Here is a 6,497-nt window from a genome sequence, read left to right as displayed (position 1 = left end):
CGGGCCCCCCCAGCCGGTTCGTGCAAACGAACAGCTAAAAGGCTTGTGATTGTGTTTCCCGGGCGCTTTCGTACATGATCGTGCTCTGAATCTGGTTAGGCCTCCTTTGCCCTTGCACTTGAATGTGCAGCGGCACCAGGGTGAAGCAGCGCTTCCTAAGGGACCGGCAGAAAGCGTCTCCCCTCTGAGGTTATAACCCAAAGGAGGGCATTTTTTGAAAGCGTGTCATTTTTTGGTTTGTTTTGTGGGCTCGTATCCTACGCGTCATGCCAGAGAAAGAACACTCTTCTGTATGGATACGTAGCGTTTGCCGGGCAGTGGTCACTCAGAGGTGGGGGTTCCAAAACGCCACTTCCCAGTGCTGATTTTCTAAACCTTTCGGATTGGAGTAATCTGTTACAGCTCTTCCTGACGTTGAATGGGGAGGGAGGAAGGAAAAGTGGTGTTTATTTTTTAGTGCAGAGATTTTGTATAAAGGGTAGTGCAGAACATCTACTCTTTAATTATAAAATCAGACATTTTGAACACGCTGAGCAGCTATGATGTTGAAATCGGTTGGTGTTTCAAAGCCGAGGAAAATGGGTGAGCAGGAATATCGTCCCGCCCTGGTCCGAAGGAAATTGGTTTTATTTTGGACGAGACAGGATCCTTTACAAGTTCTGTATTTCGGAGCGTGTAGCACTTGTTGCACCGAGGCGGGTGGCCTGCGAGTCAGGTCGGTCTCTGCAAGGAAACAGCTTTGGTCTGGTTTGAGGTTCGTCTTCTTCCACCTCCCAGAGCCACCGATGGTGGGGCTGGACGAACGGTCCTGCGCCCGCCAGCGCCTTCTTCGAGGATGCGGTAGACCCTGGACCGTAGATGCAGAGCCTGGACGGAGGAGAGCGATCCCGCGGTGGGTGCGGACCTGGAGACATCACCCCCTGGTACCCTGAGCCCGGGCGGTCTGCGAAGCGGCGCTGAATGAATTGATTTGATAAATGGACATTTATTACACTCACAAATTGGCTGAAACCAATTTCGGTCACATCAACCCCTGATAACTGCTAGGGTATTGATTTGTGTAAAGTAATACAGTGAATTTATCAGTTCAATAGCAAGCTGAAGGGCCTCTCAGAGACACAGCACTACAGTTACGCTGTTACAGATGTACAAAATAAAGTGAGAGCGCTGCAGCGACGCTGGAAATGGCTCCAAAGAAGAAGGCCCAGGCGTCATCATCAGCCTCTTTGCTTGGACATTGGGTCTGAATGCCTTAATGAAATTTCAGCAAAGCAGCGCGACCTGCCTCCTTTTATTTATTTATTTCTGCCGTCCCCAAAGTTACAGGAGGAAGGGGACAGCCGTCCAAGAGGCACAGCACGGATTTCTTGCGTGGCTGTCGACGGAGAGCGGTCAACGTGGCCGGCAGCTGCTTCGCGGGTACGGACCCCCAAGGAGAGGAGCGCTCCCGCGGGCTTTCCTAGCTGAGGTTTTCGTCCTTCAAACCGGCGCCGGTGCCCTGCTCCTGTCCTAGGACGGCGCCTTCGTTCCTCTCGCTGGAGCTGAACCGTGCAGCGGCCGACCTAGGAGAGCCGCCTACAGCCGTGGCTGCGAGACCTGGGGGTGCGGTGCACCCCTCTCTGGTGACAACCAGAATTTTTCAGGTTCTGCAGACCGCCAGAGCACTGAGGCTAGGCTGCGTGCTAGACTATCGCGTCGCTTTCAGGCCGCTTAAGGTTTTGCACCTCATCGCTCTGTTGATCTAACTAACCCACTAATTAATGACCATCAACACCTTCCAGCGGGGATCTCACACTGAAATCGCAAGCACTAACTTTACGGTAGTTTTCAATGGGGTGGTTTATATCCCTGGCGTTGCTGCGAGCGAGACGAGCATCTACCCGTAAAGTCTGGTATCCTGCTGCAGAGGGGAGTGAAAAAAGACCGCACTTAACCTCGCTGCCTTCGGACCGTTGAACGTGCTGACCCCTGCAAGTGGTCACTCCGTGCCCTGAAGCAAAAGTTTATTACCTTTATTATCTTAGCTGAGATAGCTGCAGAAATTGTTGGCGGTCGTGTTATTCCCCATCAATATTTTTAAAATATATCCGCCCCGGGTCTTTGACCCCACGTTTGCTGCGATAAAGGGCAAGGAAGGAGCACGTGCACCACCGGGAAGGGCACGCGGTGGGATGCGCTCCGAGATGTGCAGGGGCTGGGACGGCTGCAGCACGCCTGGGCTGGCACAGACCCTCCTCTGCACCTCCGTGTCAGCAACCCTCCTCTTCCTCCTCCTGCGGTGGCTGTTTTGGGGGGGGGGGGTTTGTGACGTGAGCCCATGAGCGGCTGGAGGACGGGACTGGATACCCGCCGGGCTTTGCCCGCCGTTTCCGAGAGAACAGAGCCGCACCACCGGCCGCAGCCCGAGCCGGTCCGTGGGGCCGAGCAGAGACACCCGGGCAGGGTGAGGCAGAGCCGGACACAGGCCAGTCCTGCAGCCTGGCTCTGCGCCCGAGCTAATTAAACCTTGACGGGAGTCAGGGCTTATTAGCGTGGCTAAGGCACCGGGTAACGCATCTCCATTGCGCCCAGGCATAAAATGGCAAGTCCTCGTGGTGCTGGGGCTGGAGTTCCCGCTAGCTTCACGATCCCTGCGCTCAGTCCCGTTTCGCTGGGTGGATGCGCCCCTGGATTTTAAGGTTAAATTGGGCCTTTTCGGCTGTTCGGGCTGACCCTCTGCGTAGCGCAGCGATGCAAGCCTTCGTCTTCTGGCAGAGCTACCACCACCTTTCAGGAAGACCCCGCATCTTTCCCTGCAGACTCCGCAGGGATTAGGGATTCGGTCACCCTCCTCTTTGTAAGTCGCTGCGATGGTTAATCACCCTCATTATTAGAAAACGTTCTGCCTTATTTCTCGTTTGAATTCATCCAGCCCCTGGAGCGTGTTAATTTTGTCTGCTAGATGAGCGAGTCGTCTGCTTCCTCGTGGAGATACTTAATGACCGTGGTCAAGTCAATCCCCAAACCTCTCGCTGTTAACCTCGGTAGATTGATTTTTTTCTTGCAGTTTTCAGGCTCACTTGAGGCTTCGTACCTGCGTTCCTAATCCCCACCAGATCTGTCGGCTTCCGCCCTACCTGGGTCTCCTCAAACACGGACACGGGCTCAGAGGAGCTCGGCTGCATGCGGGTCTTCTCAGGCACAGGAGCAACTCCGGGAGCTTCGTGGCAAATTCACGTGAGGCTCCTCAGGGCAGCTGTACGATCCGGCCGCTGGAATATTTCACTTGAGCTGCTGCTATTTAACGTCTTCCCACCATGTCTCCTGCTGGCAGAGGCAGCATTTCACCGCCAGTCCGTAGGCTGTGATACTCAGCTTCTTTTTACATGCAAAATGGAAATATTTGGTAAATGTTTTCGCACGCAAATCTTTTTACATGCGAAACGGAAATATTTATTAAATATTTCCCTCGTCGGTTTACTCTCCCTGTTCCTGCAGGAAGACCACTTCGCGTGCCACGGCCTTTTCTTAGGGATCCTTTCTTTTCCCATACCCCATCAAGCAGAGGGTTTAGTGGACTGACTGACTCCCCTTCTCCGGTTGAACTCAGATTTCCCCATTTATAAGGGTTACTGTCGTGCTCTCCTGCCAGCTCCGGGGAGAAAACAGACCCACAGCTCCCCACGGTGCCATCCCGTGCCCCGGTCCGGGGAGGCACGGGCAGCTGAGAGCCCGGGGCTGAGGGACGAGGACAGAGGCTCAGTCCCAGGCGGCATTTTGGAGATGGCCGTCAGTCACAAAGGGAAGAGATGCGGTTTTGGGGTTGGCGGTCACAAAGAGAGGAGATGCGGTTTTATTCCTGTGTTTGCTGCGGAAGCCACTGAAAGGCAGCGAACGCAGAGCTTTGCCGCGCCACTTGTGCAGCGGCGTTTAAAGAGCTTTATTTTAAAAGCGCGGCCGAGCTGCCTATCTCTGAGTGATTTCCCTCCGTTCTTCATTCTACCTCCGATGCTGCTATTTTCCTCTGCTGCCTTAAAAATAACGTAGGTTATCGTTCTCGGGCATCTTGCCCGTTTCGTGCCCTGCTTCCATCAAACATAACGTGGTGCATCTTCGGTCTCGCTGGCGTCTGGCAGCTGCCGCGCGCCGGTCGAAAAGCACACTTGCAGGGACCTTGCCGGGCGGAGCCTCCCCGTCGTTTACGACGCCGAACCGTTTTAGTTTATGTCGTGCCTTACAAAATCTCACAAAACGCTTTGCAACGTGCGCCGATCCGTAGGGCAAGAATAACTCTTTTTAAGAGCTGTAAATCAGGCCGTGTTTAAATAACGCAGATAAATCAGGAAGGCTGAGATGTGTCTGTCCCTCCGCCCCCGAACTAGGAGCTGGAAATTCGGTGTATCGCAGCGCCTCTGCGGTTGGCTCCCAGGGCGCGAACTGTGATCTGGTGAGGTCTGTGCTCCGCTCTGGAGCCTTGCACCACGTCGTTTTGCTGGAGCCAGCTGCCAAATTGTGTCCAAGCCGTGATCCGCAGCATCTCATGTCCCACGGTCCCTTCCCGGCTCCAGCTGGGGTCCAAGCCTGTCCCTGGCACGGCACACCCAGAGGGCTGGCAGAGCGAGCTGTTTTGGGGTGTTTTTTTGTTGGGGGGGGGGGGGGGCTCGGGTTTGGTTCGGGGGCAGAGTCAGCAGTCTGGGCACGGGGCTAACGGCGCTGCTGTCCCCCAGGAGCGCTTGTTCTGGTCTCGTGGGGAAGAGCTGTGCCCTCGGGCGGCGCCTGCTCCCCCACCGTTGCCGGAGCCTGTTTAAGGCGAGCTGGGAGGCAAGTCTCAGTAATGCTTTCCTCACATGTCCCCGTGTCCCACTGGCATGCATCCTTACGAACGTGCTGAGATAGGAGCTGGGTTCATCCCTTACAAGACCTGGGTGAGATCTGAAGCCCCCGCAGATCAAAATTCAGAACAGGGCCCACAAAATACCTCCTCCTCTCCCTGCCCCCTTTAGCCTCTGCCTGAACTGAAGCAGATCAGCCACCCTACCCGCCTGCACCGGTATTTCACATTTATTAGTGGTCGCGTCAGAATGTTTCGGGGTGCAAATACAGTGGGAGTCTGTTTTCCCTCGGCTGTGCTCAGCACGGGCTTTGCTCAAAGGTTCGTGGCACTTGCCTGGGCTCCGGGGGAGGCTGGGCAGGCACTTGGAAGTGAGACCGTGGAGGATACACGCCACGGCAGGCGCAGGAGGTCCCCAGAGCTGAAGGTAGCTGGGGGTCAGCGGAATACGGGAGGGAGGTCCCCCTGAGGTAGCTGGGGGTCAGCTGAATACGGGAGGGAGGTCCCCCTGATGGGACTCGCTCATCCCTGAGCCTCCTCCTGTGGCTGCCGCTCCGGGGAGCATCGCTGCACCAAGCTGGTGCCTGCAGCGGACAGAGGAAACACCTAGTCCATCTCCCGGTGTCAGCCAACCACCAGACATTAAGTCCAGTCCAACCAAGGGGGTATCTATCCAACCGTCGACCCAACACCACCAGGTCCAACCAAGGGGTATCTAATATTAAAATGCTAAGAATTATTTACTTAGCCAAAAGTCCAAGCAGCCGTGGACCCTTGGTCTGAACCAGGGCAGTCACGTTTGTGCTCCATGGGCCAGATCCAGCCTGCAGGTGACTATGACTAGGATGAGAGGAAACGGCCTCAAGTTGTGCCAGGGGAGGTTTAGATTGGACGTGAGGAAAAATTTCTGTACTGAAAGAGTGGTGAAACATTGGGACAGGCTGCCCAGGGAAGTGGTGGAGTCCCCATCCCTGGAGGTATTTAAAAGACGTGTAGATGAGGCGCTGAGGGACATGGTTTAGTGGGTGGTGGTGTTGGGTCGACGGTTGGACTCGATGATCGTAGAGGTCTTTTCCAACCTTAATGATTCTGTGATTCTATGTTTGATCCTCTTGGCCTCAAAAGCCGCTCCTTATCTTCCAGACAAGCCTAGTGCAGTCGTGTTGCTGGTTTGGTGAACGTGCTCACAGAGTCTGAGGCCGCCCGGTTGGGGCTGAGGGGCTGAATCGCACCTTGGGTGGCTGTGGACACCCGTGGGGGGTAGGAGGAGTGACCAGCTCTGCAAGGCAGACCGGCGTCTGTCCTGAAGAAGGGGTGTGCTGTTAGGCCTAGGAGTTTGGGAGGTAATTGGGTGTTTCGGTCTCCAAACCCTCCTTGCCTTCTGTAAAATTTTCCGCTGGTATCCTAACCGGGATGCCCCTGGACATCGCTGTCCAGGCAGGCACGGAGGTAGCTGGCTCTCCTTTCCCGGTCCTTCTAGACTTGCACCAGTTCAGAGCTGTTGTGACCTTCAGTCCCAACCTCCCTCTTGCCATTCGCGCGCAAGAAATAATGCGTAAACCTCCTCAAAAACCTGCTTTTTTTTTTGCAGAAAGGTTGCGCTGGCGAGCTGGCAACGCGGCGTGCCTCTCGCATCCTCCCCTCGCCAGCCCCCCGTCGCTCCATCCATCCATCCATATCCCTGTCC

The 6,497-nt window shown here is 55.3% G+C and overlaps 1 protein-coding gene across 1 annotated transcript in view; it reads left to right on the top strand.

Annotated features, from left to right (window-relative positions):
* The window catches only part of CLPB (ClpB homolog, mitochondrial AAA ATPase chaperonin), a gene marked incomplete at its 5' end in the record, with an annotated part of 101,424 nt that overhangs the window by 76,153 nt on the left and 18,774 nt on the right, over positions 1-6,497 (top strand). The gene's annotated exons all lie outside the window — the stretch shown is intronic.

Source organism: Aptenodytes forsteri, unplaced genomic scaffold, assembly GCF_000699145.1.
Source record: "Aptenodytes forsteri isolate BGI_AS27 unplaced genomic scaffold, ASM69914v1 Scaffold701, whole genome shotgun sequence".
Taxonomy (NCBI): domain Eukaryota; kingdom Metazoa; phylum Chordata; class Aves; order Sphenisciformes; family Spheniscidae; genus Aptenodytes; species Aptenodytes forsteri.
The sequence above is the reverse complement of the archived record's forward strand: the minus strand, read 5'-3'. Positions and strand labels throughout refer to the sequence as shown.